Source organism: Pavona decussata, unplaced genomic scaffold, assembly GCF_977016875.1.
Source record: "Pavona decussata unplaced genomic scaffold, jaPavDecu1.1 SCAFFOLD_124, whole genome shotgun sequence".
Classification (NCBI taxonomy): Eukaryota; Metazoa; Cnidaria; class Anthozoa; order Scleractinia; family Agariciidae; genus Pavona; species Pavona decussata.
In genome coordinates this window covers 2,297,501-2,309,499 of record NW_028145538.1, presented here as the reverse complement: position 1 = coordinate 2,309,499, position 11,999 = coordinate 2,297,501, and the positions used below count along the sequence as shown (strand labels likewise).

At 38.3% G+C, this 11,999-nt stretch overlaps 1 protein-coding gene across 6 annotated transcripts in view; it reads left to right on the top strand.

Moving 5' to 3' along the window:
- Positions 1-9,141: 9,141 nt before the first annotated feature.
- Positions 9,142-11,999, top strand: part of LOC146469427 (epithelial sodium channel subunit alpha-like) — a 91,241-nt gene continuing 88,383 nt past the window's right edge. For 2 of the 6 annotated variants that reach the window (XM_085123464.1, XM_085123465.1), the window contains exons 1-3: positions 9,142-9,424; positions 10,125-10,209; positions 10,661-10,745. The gene's annotated coding sequence lies outside the window, so the exon portion shown is untranslated. Of the gene's footprint in view, positions 9,425-9,800; positions 10,210-10,564; positions 10,746-11,999 lie in introns of those variants that run through there. The other 4 variants (XM_085123466.1, XM_085123468.1, XM_085123469.1 and 1 more) reach the window with 3 other exon arrangements.

Sequence of the window (11,999 nt, the reverse complement as noted above, 5' to 3'; positions counted from 1 at the left end):
CAGGGTTGAGTGTGTTTTTGTCTTGGGTCAAACTGAGTAGTTTTGGCTAGCAGAGCCCCTAGCACGTCAGCCAAGTATACCGCCTCTTACAACCGATGGAAATCCTGGGCGCGGAGTCATTCCTTGATAGCTGTTCCTGCATCGCCATTTGAGTTTTCTCTTTACCTGCGATTCTTAATAATTGATGCAAAGACAGAGTCCCCTCTGGAGTCTGCCGTCCACAGTATTGCTTGGATTCACCAACTGGGTGGTGAGCCGTCTCCTTCAGATCATCTGCTAGTGAAGAATGTTCTTTCTGGTGCGCAGCGTATGCTGGCCCATCGCACTTCCAAGAAGTAGCCAATTACTATTTCTCAGCTTGAACATTTAGTTGCTTCTAAGGCCGATCCGATGGCCTCTTTGTATAATATTCGTTCTGTTGTTATTTGTATTTTAGCTTTTGCTGCTTTTCTTCGCTCTGATGAACTGGCTAAGTTAAATCGTTCACACGTCGTGATTGAGTGTAGTTATTTAAAGCTATTTATAAAATCTAGCAAAACTGATCAGTATTAAGGGATGGGGCTTGGGTCGTTATAGCGGCATTTGGTAAAGCTTCTTGCCCTGTTGTCTTGACCTGTCGTTATTTAGAAAGAGCTAATCTTGCCCCACTTAGCCCTCTGTTTTGTCAGTTATCAAAACCTAAGTATCGATATAAAGCTAGATGTAAAGGTTTAAGTTACTCTCGTTTAAGAGAACTAGTGTTAGAAGCTTTTAAGGACATTATATCTGATATTACCACTATTGGTAGTCACAGTCTTAGAAGTGGCGGCGCGACTGCTGCCGCCAATGCAGGAATTCCATATCGCCTTTTTAAAAGACATGGCCGTTGGTCTAGTGAGTCGGCCAAGGATGGCTACGTTAAAGACTCTGTCTTCTCGTTTATCAGTAACTCAGGCTTTAGGCCTTTAGTTCTTTCCTTGGTCTTGCCCGGGGGACTGTTGAATATGGGGTACAGCTGGCCTGGGGTTTTCCTCTTAGGAGCAAGTGGACGTACGGGGAGGTTTTTCACCCAGCTGTTGTTCCCCAACCCCAGTTCAATTAGGTTTTTTAAGTTTTAGGATTTTGAGCTGTATGTTTCTAGGTTGATTTTGTAGCTTATGTAGTTTTATATGCTAGCTTTTTCTAGAATAAACCGAATGCTTGGCTGGAAGCGAGCCACACCCAGGGTTGAGTGTGTATTTGTCTTGCGTCAAACTGAGATTCAGAGGAGAGGTGTGATTTGTGCGTGTCTTTCAGCTTTGAGCCACGTTTTATTTCATAACAATTCAGTCATAAGTCCCCTTTTAACGCTCGTTGTATTATATGCAACAATTGGCTCTACGCTGTTGAGGCCGGTTAAGACTGTCAAAGAAATTCGGTTTTCATTGTAAAGAACAGTTATCGTTTGAACATTATCAGTGCAAAATTTTGTGACACGGGTAAACCAATTCGTTTCCGATTGGCAAAAATGTGGTAAAAAAAAATGTAAAAAACGTTCAGCAAACATTTTCGAAAAACTAACAACGTTTAGTAAATTCGGGGAATAAAGTTCAGTTTCCTAGCACTTTCTGCAATTTATAATTAAAGTTATAAACCTACGAACAGATCAAACTTTTCCGGAATACGTAAATGATCATCGCAGTTTATAAGCAACTTAATCAGTTGCGAAAAGAAAGCCTGAAAAAAGTTAGGCTTGGAATCCCGTTCAGGCCTGATTTTTTTCAGGCTTTCTTTTCGCAGCTGATTAAATTCCGTATATAACTACGATGATCATTCACTTATTTGCTCTTTCTTCCGCAAATCAAATATATGAATTTTCTTATATTCACTTTCAGATCAAACTATTTGTTACACAAATATGTCTATGTGTTTTTATACGATCTGGAACTCAGGACACAACTTTTCAAGTATTTTTCTTTATAAATATATGTTCTCGCTGGTTGTTCTGGATATACCATCGACATATCGCATATGTTTTCAAAATACATGTACTATTTACGATGTCCTGTGGTTTAGTAATATAATCTTCTCGTACATATTAACTGACTTTTCTCAGGCGCCCATGAGAACAACACCTCGCCTTTTACGATATTTACTCTCTGTACTAGAATATGCCTGCCCTGTGTAGGCAGCTCTGCCAAAGTACTTAGATGACGCTATAGAATCTGTGCAAAAAAGGGCCCTACGATACATTCTACCGAATTGTCACCATGACGAAGCCCTAATTCAATCTCACATCACTGCCTTTTCCCAGAGAAGGGAAGAAGCTTGCATAAATTTTATCAAGCGTGATTGCCTGTCGTCTCCTGTCCTTAAGCCATTAATTCCTCGCCTGCAATTGACAGGCCGTACTGCCTCCGATCAGGCGAACGTGTTCCGGTGCGCTTTGTCCCCAAGACAAAGCGGTTCGCAGATTTCTGCACCATTAAGTATCAAGACCAGTTGTAATCCTTTTCTCTGTTATGTTTTCTCTGTTATTTGTGCTTTAATCATATTTATATAATTATTTATCTGAATGTCTTTATACTGTAGTGTCTTGTACTATTGTAACTGACCATCCTTGTAATTCAGCCTTTTAGGCTGCGAGAGGGATTCCAATAAACTTTTATTATTATTATTATTATTATTATTATTATTATTATTATTATTATTATTATTAGCTGTTTCACAACTTCATTTCAACCAATGTACTGTAGCATCGAGCATTAATTAAGAAGCATTTTTATATACGTTGCAAACATCAACTCATATCTACAATTTAACAAAGCATGTTTAACATGACATACATCTGATCTGGAACTACTAACTTGCATAATTACAGGCAAATTCGTAACATTGTATGTAGCTACGAATACAAGTATTGATATTACGGTTAATACGCAAATCGTACATATACTCTACGTCATCACGATTTTATAAATAAGATAAATGCATTTTGAAGAAGAGTATTTTGTGAGACAGACGTCAAAATTATCACGTACTGCCATCATTAGGGAACTTAAGCACAGACGTCTTTGAGCCACGGACGACAACCGGAAATTGAAGTTTTCCCTTTTTGGAACGTTTTTGCACCATCGCGTTTGTAACGTCAAGCCACAGTCACCAACAAACGATTGTCCTGCCTGTGGTAAGGACCAAAACCACATCATTGAAAAGGAAACATTCGACTTCCAAATGCCGTCCGTGGGTCACGAACGTCTGTGCTTAAGCTCCCTATTATCTCTACAGTGGAACCCCGCCTGACGAACACCTCGTCATTAAGACCCGGCTCTTTTGTGTCTCGCCCGAATTGAAATTCCCGTGATTTCCTTAGTTTTGCAACCTCGTTTATCTGACCACCCTGTTATTACAATCACATTTTCACAGCCCGAAGGTAGTCATATTAACGGGGTAACACTGTACCATAATTCTAACTGGCCTTCAGAAAACAGCTCTGCGCCCAGATGTCTTAAAAAAGACAGACGCTATCCCATCAGTGGCCTGATCATCACCATCCTCTAATACCTACAGCTGTATTTACCTTGTTGCAACAATAATATTTAACGAAAAATGTATCCTTTTACAAGATAAAACACTCTTCAAACAACTATTGCATATTTATAAAATAAAAATTACATAACATTGAACACAAATCTCGTTGCCGGGCCCTACTACAGAAAGGGGAACTTTTTTTTTCTGTAAAATCAAACTATCGTATCATTCTCTCAAATGGCACTAAGCGTGAGAAACACAACTTTGTAATCAAAGCGTACGCAAAGTTAATTGAACTGTTTAATCCGCAATATCAAAAGGCAAATTCTCTTATCTTGTCCCCATACTTTTGACATAAAAGTACTGGGGAGAAGTTACTAAAATATCAAGAAAATTCACTTTGGGTGATCATATTTCCTAAGTGTCATGACCTCAGTGGTTGAATAAGCGTTAGTATTAAAAGGTGAAACTTGATTCTGATCACCGTTTAGGCTTTTAACCATTAAAAGGGTTATAACGTTGCCAAAACATGGAAAGAGAACCGCGCCACGAGAAACGATGAATGGTTCTATTGGTTAAGCTCGCTACTAACATGTGAAGGTTCGGACATATGCCTGGCATGATTACCATTTATTATGGTAGTAATTACTACAATATACAACCTAAAATATAAACCATTAACTCTTCTCCTTACTATTATTCTGTCAAGGCTCTTTAAGTTGAAACCAAAATAGAGGTTTCCACTGATCCCTACTAATCGGTTGAACGGTTTCTTCCCACAGTAAATGGGCTGTCCAAATGCTTCCTGTCATTTCACAAAGATTTCCTACAAAGGTTCAGAAACGTTTCAATCTGGTTGCTGGATGAAGCCTCCATTACTTGCAAGGCCTCTACGTAAATACGGTTTGGTGTGGCAACTGATGTTTTGGCTATGTCTACACTATGCCGGATATACTGTATCTTGTGCCAGCACTACAAACATATCGGATAGGGCTTCACACACAAAACGCCGAATTCGGACCGACTGTTGTGCCGAAGCGATACTGCGCTGCTTCGGTCTTGAAAAAGAATCGTCACATATCGGATAGGTTTTCGTGGCACTTTCTTGAGTAGCGTGGACAGAGAATAGAACCAGTGAAAACGGAAGTCCCGCAAGGAGGAGCCAGGATTGGATTCTAGTGGAAAGATGGCGGCGGTTTTGGACCACTTCTGTTTACACCAAGCCGGAGTATTTTTCACAACGGCATCGAATGCTATCCAGCATATTGTTGACATACCCTTATTGTACCAGAGTATTTAGTAATAATAATGCTAGTATTGGGATTGGTTAGAACATGTTATAAAGGATTAAAAGGCGTTCCCGATCTCAGTATATGATTTTGCTAAATTACCTTCAGCTTGTGCACGCAAGCCTTTGACTTAGAATTACACACATTCCATGCTACAACTTTTGCTTTATTTTACCTTAGTTGGGGTCATCACATTGCATCATCTAAGCCACAATAGAGTTTCTAGGGAAAGACACTGACCATCGACTCAGTTCAAGATCTTACCCTTTAAAGTACCATCGAAATGGTGCCTCTTTGACTTGTATAAAACAAAACATTGTACACCACTCTTCAACCTTAAAGTAAAATAACATCCTCTACGTTGACGCCATTGTAGGAGAACTCACAAATGTAATCCCTGTGCTGTAATTTCTGTCCAAATTCCTGTTCAATTCATGCTTACCTTTCTTATTCTTTGACTTCTTTCTAACCTTTTTTTGGTACATAGTGAACGTTTGCGACCCTTATAAATACTGCATGTCTTGGTGAGATTCTGTTGAATTTTTTAATAAGCAAACGGAAGATTCTAACTTTTTCGCCATATAAGTTATAACTTCGTTGTCCATTTGATACTATTTTGTTCAATTTAAAACCATTTATACATGGGGCTGTTGTTTCCATCGTTTGCAATTACAATGTAGGTGTGACCCTTGTACTCAAACGATGCCATATCACGAGCTGCTTGAGTCGAAATCTCTCGGTATTTGATGAATTTTTGTCCTGAGGCTTGGTACACAACTGATTTGCCACGCCAGTTGGCCACACCCAGGAACATTTCACCACAGATCACAAATGGATGCCAGGCGAAGGCTCCATTTGTGAGAATAGACTGGTAGAGAATGAACTTGCTTCCATCCCACTTGTAAATGGGCGAATGGACGTTAAATGTAGCTCCATTGCGAATGTTCGCAAAGGCCAGGAATGTGTCATCATTAATGTTGAACGACTTCACATCGTAGGCGCCAGTCGTCTGAAGATCTTGTATTTTGACGAAACTCCCCCCTGACCACTTGAACACAGTGGAGTCAATTCTGTAGCTGTTGTCGTAATGGTTTGCAAAGGCAATAAAAGTTTCACTGTTAATTACAAATGCCGTGCATCCCTCAGCTCCCACAGTCCTATCTCTTGAAACTTTTCAAGCTGATTGTTCTTCCATTTATAGATCACTGAATTAATTCTGTACCCCAAGGTATCGTGGCGATAATTCGCTGCATTTCATACACGCTCAAAAAACAACTGTTTTCGATAATCAAACTACTTAGATCTTTTTCTTCATTACTTATAGGGCGATTGAATGGCGGGATATCAACTGAAAGAGATGCTATTAGAAGTGACTTGGAAGTAACCAGCAAACTCCTTCGAGAAGTTCTAGAGTACTTTAAAAACCTAGAATACAGAGTCTTGAGATTTCAAGAATACCATTAAACGGTTTAAGAGAGCGGAAGGAGCCAATTTGTATTCTGGGAGCGAAAATACGATTTCAGAACTGCCTTTAAGTGATTTACGCACTGCTTCAGTTACTGAATAACTTAACCGAATACCCAAATAGTAAAATTACATAAAAGTTACCAAACAATGTTGGAGCTGTTTTATATACTTTACAATCAAATGAATTATACTTCCTCATAATTATCTACCATTGGTAAGAGAACAAAGGAGATCAATAGAGCATAGGAGCACGGTAACTTGGACTCCTTTTGCACCGACAGTAAAGTTTTTGATATGTAAGAACAGCAGGAGATCTTTTCCTAAAATGCATTTAGTTACACAAGTGGCTACTGGTAAGAGACTTTTCTTATTATGACTGTTTAAATTTGATCCGCTTTTGCCGCATGGATTAGCTAACGTATTGAAAGCAAATTTATCAACAAATATGGTAGTCAGGGATTCCCACTCATACGCAGTAACACTAATATTTATCGGAGGAAATAATATTTGTACAAGTAAAAAGAAGATACTCGCAGTTATTTACGCAACTCAAGCAGCTAGTTGGGAAAAGAAAGCCTGAAAAAATGTCAGGCTTGAAGGGGATTGGAACTCATGACCTCTGCGATGCCGGTGCAGTGCTTTACTAACTGAGCTCTCCAGCCAACTGGGAGTTGGTCATATTGTGAGTTCGTAATATACCCGTGAAGGATGAGTAAATGAATATTAATATATGAAACATGCATTTGAGTTGCAGGTGACAAATTAAATAGAAGAAAGACCATCGCAGTTATGCACACAACTTAAGCAGTTGCGAAAAGAAAGCCTGAAAAAAAATTAAGGCTTGAACAGGATTCGAACCCATGACCTCTGCGATGCCGGTGCAATGCTCTACCAACTGAGCTATCAAACCAACTGGGGGCTGGTCATATAATATACCCGGGAAATAAATAAATGAATATGAATATACGAAAAATGTAGTTGAACGACGGGTTACAGATTAAATAGAAGAAAGACCGTTGCAGATACATAAGAGGACGCATAACGCCAAAACTGAGGGGACTCAGTTGCGGTTTCCGTTAATTGTTGTTGTAAGGTGTAAATAGAGAGCCCGATCTTGTCATCACCAACTGTTCCAAGGATCATTTTCTATCGACACCGCTTGTCTCAAAATTACTTTTGTATGATAGTTGGGTTTTTTTATATTGTCTCTGTATGATCATTCCGAATGTCGGTGTTCTCATTTTGCTAATAGACCTGGCGCAACTTGATCCCAACCTCCAGGGAGACCCTTGTACTAGGGTTACTCAGTATCTCAGAGGTTTACACAATACATTGCATAAAATTACATACTGCTTTTACCCTTAGTCGTACATTGCTATAATTTGTGCATGTTACGAAAATTTTCTAGATTTCCCAGAACATTCCAGAACATTTTGGAGTTCTGTGTCAAGGTTTACAAAATTTCCTTTTAGTAGCTATAGCATACGTTGATGTAAGGTTACTGAAAATTGATTATAAGAAGGTTCTAGAATGTTGTTTTGTGACTATACAAGTAAGCGAGTTTAGCAGTTTAAGGGATATCTTTTGAGAGAAGTGTAAGCAGTGTGTTAAGAAGTCTATTCAAAGAGCTGTATGCTGACTTAAGTGTAAAGGCTGTGTGCCAGAGCTGTGTGCTAAACGGTCTGTGTGACAAGAATTCGTGAGCTGTGAAGACTTCTAGTGTTGGTAAATAAATGTTTTTGTTGCTGTTGCCGACAATCCTGAATTCAGTCTACAAACAACGGGCTCTTTCAACGAATCTCGTAATATTTAACGATTATTCCAAAAGCGCGCGTTGGATATGAGTTGGCTATAACTAATCTCATATCCAACAAGCGCGAAAGGAATAATTGTTTTATTAAATTCTCCGCGTTTGGATATTGCTGTTGAAGTTTACTGAATTTTTGTATTTTAAATAAAAAATTTCTTTCAAATTAAAACGACCGGATGTTGAGGCAACTTCCGACCAAAGCGCGCGAAAAGTAATGATCATATGACATGCGCAGCTCTTTGCAAACGTAGTTGAATGAAAAATCAAAAGCGAAGAAAATCGGACACAGTTGGACATCTAAAATTCAAGAAACGTTCAGGGGTAAATGTACGAATTATAACCTTTCTGAGACTAGCATTCAAGTGCTTTTGAAGATCCAGCTCATAGGGAAGCGTAATAGTTGTGCACATTTGAACAGATGTTTTGCTGTGTGGTGCAGAGCGAAGGAAGGAATCAGGGCAAGGACGGCTTTTTTTATGCTGAACTGAATTCCTCGCGGACGATTTAAAACCGGCTTCAGGCAAGTCCAAGTGTACAAGGTACAACCTCACTGAGACAAGCATTTAGTGCAAGTTTTTAAACTTTTTAAACTATAAGGTCAAACTACGGTATATGAGCTGATAACCGAGATTTAGTGAACCAATCAGAACGCTAGAAATGCAATATCCGAGGCTGAGAATTTAATAATTATAACACTTGATTTTCCTTTAGCCAAAGAATACGCCATTTCCGAGTTGCTTTAAACTTCATTATGAAAGCGAGGATAAGTGCCAAGTTTTTATTATGAAAATTAGTTTTCATTCATATGAAAACAAAAAACTAATTTTAATATGAATGACTTAGCCTCACTTTCATAAAGAGTTTCACAGCAACTCGGAAATGGCGTATTGGAAGGAAGACGTTATATAATAAGACCCCTAACTTGTGTTATAGCAATTTTCTTGTTATTGGAAGGTTTAATGGTTACATGAGATAAAGTTTTTCTGACGTATCGTTTGTTTGATCACTGAAAACCTCATGACAGGATGTGTCAATAAAATATGCACATATGTATAAGAAACTTTAGGGATAAATAACGGATATAATTACACTTATCCACAGCTAGGTGATGCTATTCGCGAAGGGTTAGTTATACTAAATAAACCAGACTTTTAAGTCGGCTAGATTTTAGTTTAGAAAATTCAAATGATTTGAGCAACAACAGAAACAGGAAAAAAATCTTGGATATTTCTAACAACATAATTGCTCTCCCGCAATTTCGTTCCTCGAACGCTTAAGCATTCATTTTTCGGACGACTCCCTAGGACCTAGAAGTCTTCTAACTCGACCTCAAAAACAAAAACAGGAAGGACGCAGCGAAGACTGGTAAGTTTTTTTTTTATGTTTTTTTTATACACACGTAAATGAGTTACGCAGTAAAAGCAGCTAATATATTTCTGAAGTGGGGATTCTAACAGCTTGGATAGAAGAACCATTTATTAGCCACAGTCCTTTACCTTCAAACACAAGATTTAATTTAAAGTAGTAAAGTAAAGTCAGCACATTAAGAAATGTATTTCAGTAGAAAGAATGTAAATTAAGCAAAATTGATCATATTTTGAATAACACAAAACGGTAGAAAACAGGACTTTTAGAAGAGTGTTTCAGTACTAATTATCTTACTTATTATAGTATTTCTTACTTACTCTCCTGTACGTTTTACATTTTTAAATTTTTTGTCTTCCATTTTGAAATTTACAGGGGGTTTTTAACAGTTTGATTATTTATTAATGTTGTTGTAGCAGGTAGAATTTGTAGACGTTCCATACAAAGAGACTTGCCAATTGACAGGAGGAAAATTTAAGGGAATTTAAAATGCATGTTTTCAAATGTCATGCAAATATAAAATATTAATTGAAATAAATGTGTTATTGGTGTATTCATACACTTTCATGTGCTGCAACTACCCAAGCAAGTTTGCAAGCACTCCACTCCAATTAAATTAGAAGGGAATGATGTAAATTAAACATAAGAAGTTAAAATACCAACTTAAAGCAGGCAAAATAAGGTGGCTATTTCGATCAATACAGGCCCGGACAAGGATTTGAACGCGGCTACCAACAACGACTTCATCGCCAGCAAGCGGGACTTGAACCAGGACTTAAAGGCTTGGAAGTACTGAATTTCCCAAATATTTTCGTGTACTGAAACTTCTGTGCGTATCATTGACGCATACGTGACAGCTAATGGTGTTGTTAATAGTTTAACTTGCAACTTGCGGTCAATTTTTTGAAGCCTAATTAATAACAATAAAGCGAAAGAAAAGGGAAAAAATGCGTTTGCTACATGAAAGCACGAAACGATACTATTTTCATTGCTACAACTTACACGTTGCGGCATATACATTTTGGGAAGTCATCTCACTGAAACAAGAAACCCGGATACTTACTAAGATATTACAATGATATCTTTTCGTGAACTTCTCTTAAGCCAAACAATTTTGAGTCAAACGTTATATAAAATTGCGCCTTTTATGCGATGAAAAATGCCGGAATTTCCCGCAGCGGAAGTCTTTACCCTCGGTCATCACGTACCGTTGTCAGTCTTTTGTGTAGAGTTTGTTTAGTGGGCTAATATGTGCACGTAGGACGGACTACTAGCCACTTAAGCCTCAGGTACAGACTAAGCACATAACGACACAAGGACGTCAGGTAATTTTATGTCGATGTTTTATGTGACAAGTGTGAACATCACAAGATTACGATATAGCAGGAAGATAAAGACAGAGGTTGACTAGCAATAGAGTTATTTTCGTAGAGTTATGACAAAGACTTAGTTCCAAAATCCTGAATTCACCATTTTGGAACGCCAAAATCCTGAATTCACGATTTTGTAACGCCAAAATTCTGAATTTAATATTTTGTAACGCCAAAATCCCGAATTCAAGATTTTGGAACGCCAAAATCCTGAGTTCAAGATTTTGGAACGCCAAGATCCTGAATTCACGATTTTGGAACGCCAAAATTCTGAATTCAATATTTTGGCATTCCAAAATATTGAATTCAGGATTTTGGTCACGTTTTTATGTCCTTTAATGTCACTAGAGTGAACAAGGCCTTGTCGATTTGGAATCGAAACTAGTTGCCTGTACTCCAGCGATTGTGTTTGTGTTGAAGGCTTCAGTATTTTACTCATATTTGTTCATTTTAAATACATGTACTGTAATTTGTAATATGATGCGTTTTAGCCGGGTCTCGACGGTTAACGAACTGCTTTTTCCGCGTGTTCTTATCCGCTGGGTGTTTCCTCTGGTAAGAGTGAGTGATTGAGTGCCTCGCCCGCTTTTGTGGAGAAAAGCTTCTGCAGTATTTGTTCATTGTGATGCTGATACTGATGTAGTTTACCTGTTAAGCAGTATCAGATGGCTGTGTACATCTAGTGAAGTTGGCTTCTCTGTCTACATGTTCTTATCTGGATGTTTTCCCTGATCAGAAAGAGTGTTTTGACGTTTCGCCTTCGCTTTCGTGTACTGTATTTCAAAACAAGCTATGGAAAAATGGAAGCCATGAACTAAAAGAGCGTTTCAATCTTGGTAGTCGTTGTAATTATTGATGTGGTATTTTGAATTCTCGCAGAGAAACTTAGCTTTCAAAATCTGGGGAATTCAAAAAGAAATTTGTGACGCGGTGTCAAGAGTTACCACCCCGCCATTCATTAATTGTATGCTAAAAACAAACCACGCTTAAATTTTTTTCAAATGTTAAGTTTTCCAAGCCCCTTTAATCGTGGCTAGTTTTGTCGTCTTTGCTAATGTATGCTAATGAAACTAAGCAGGTAAACAAAAAATCCGCCTATTTCCTCGACCGAGTTCCCAACATTGGCCCCAAACAAATCAGTAAACGGCCAGTCGATGCATGCTATTTCTTTGAATCCAAACAGTTTACAGCTATGCCGCAAATCTTAAT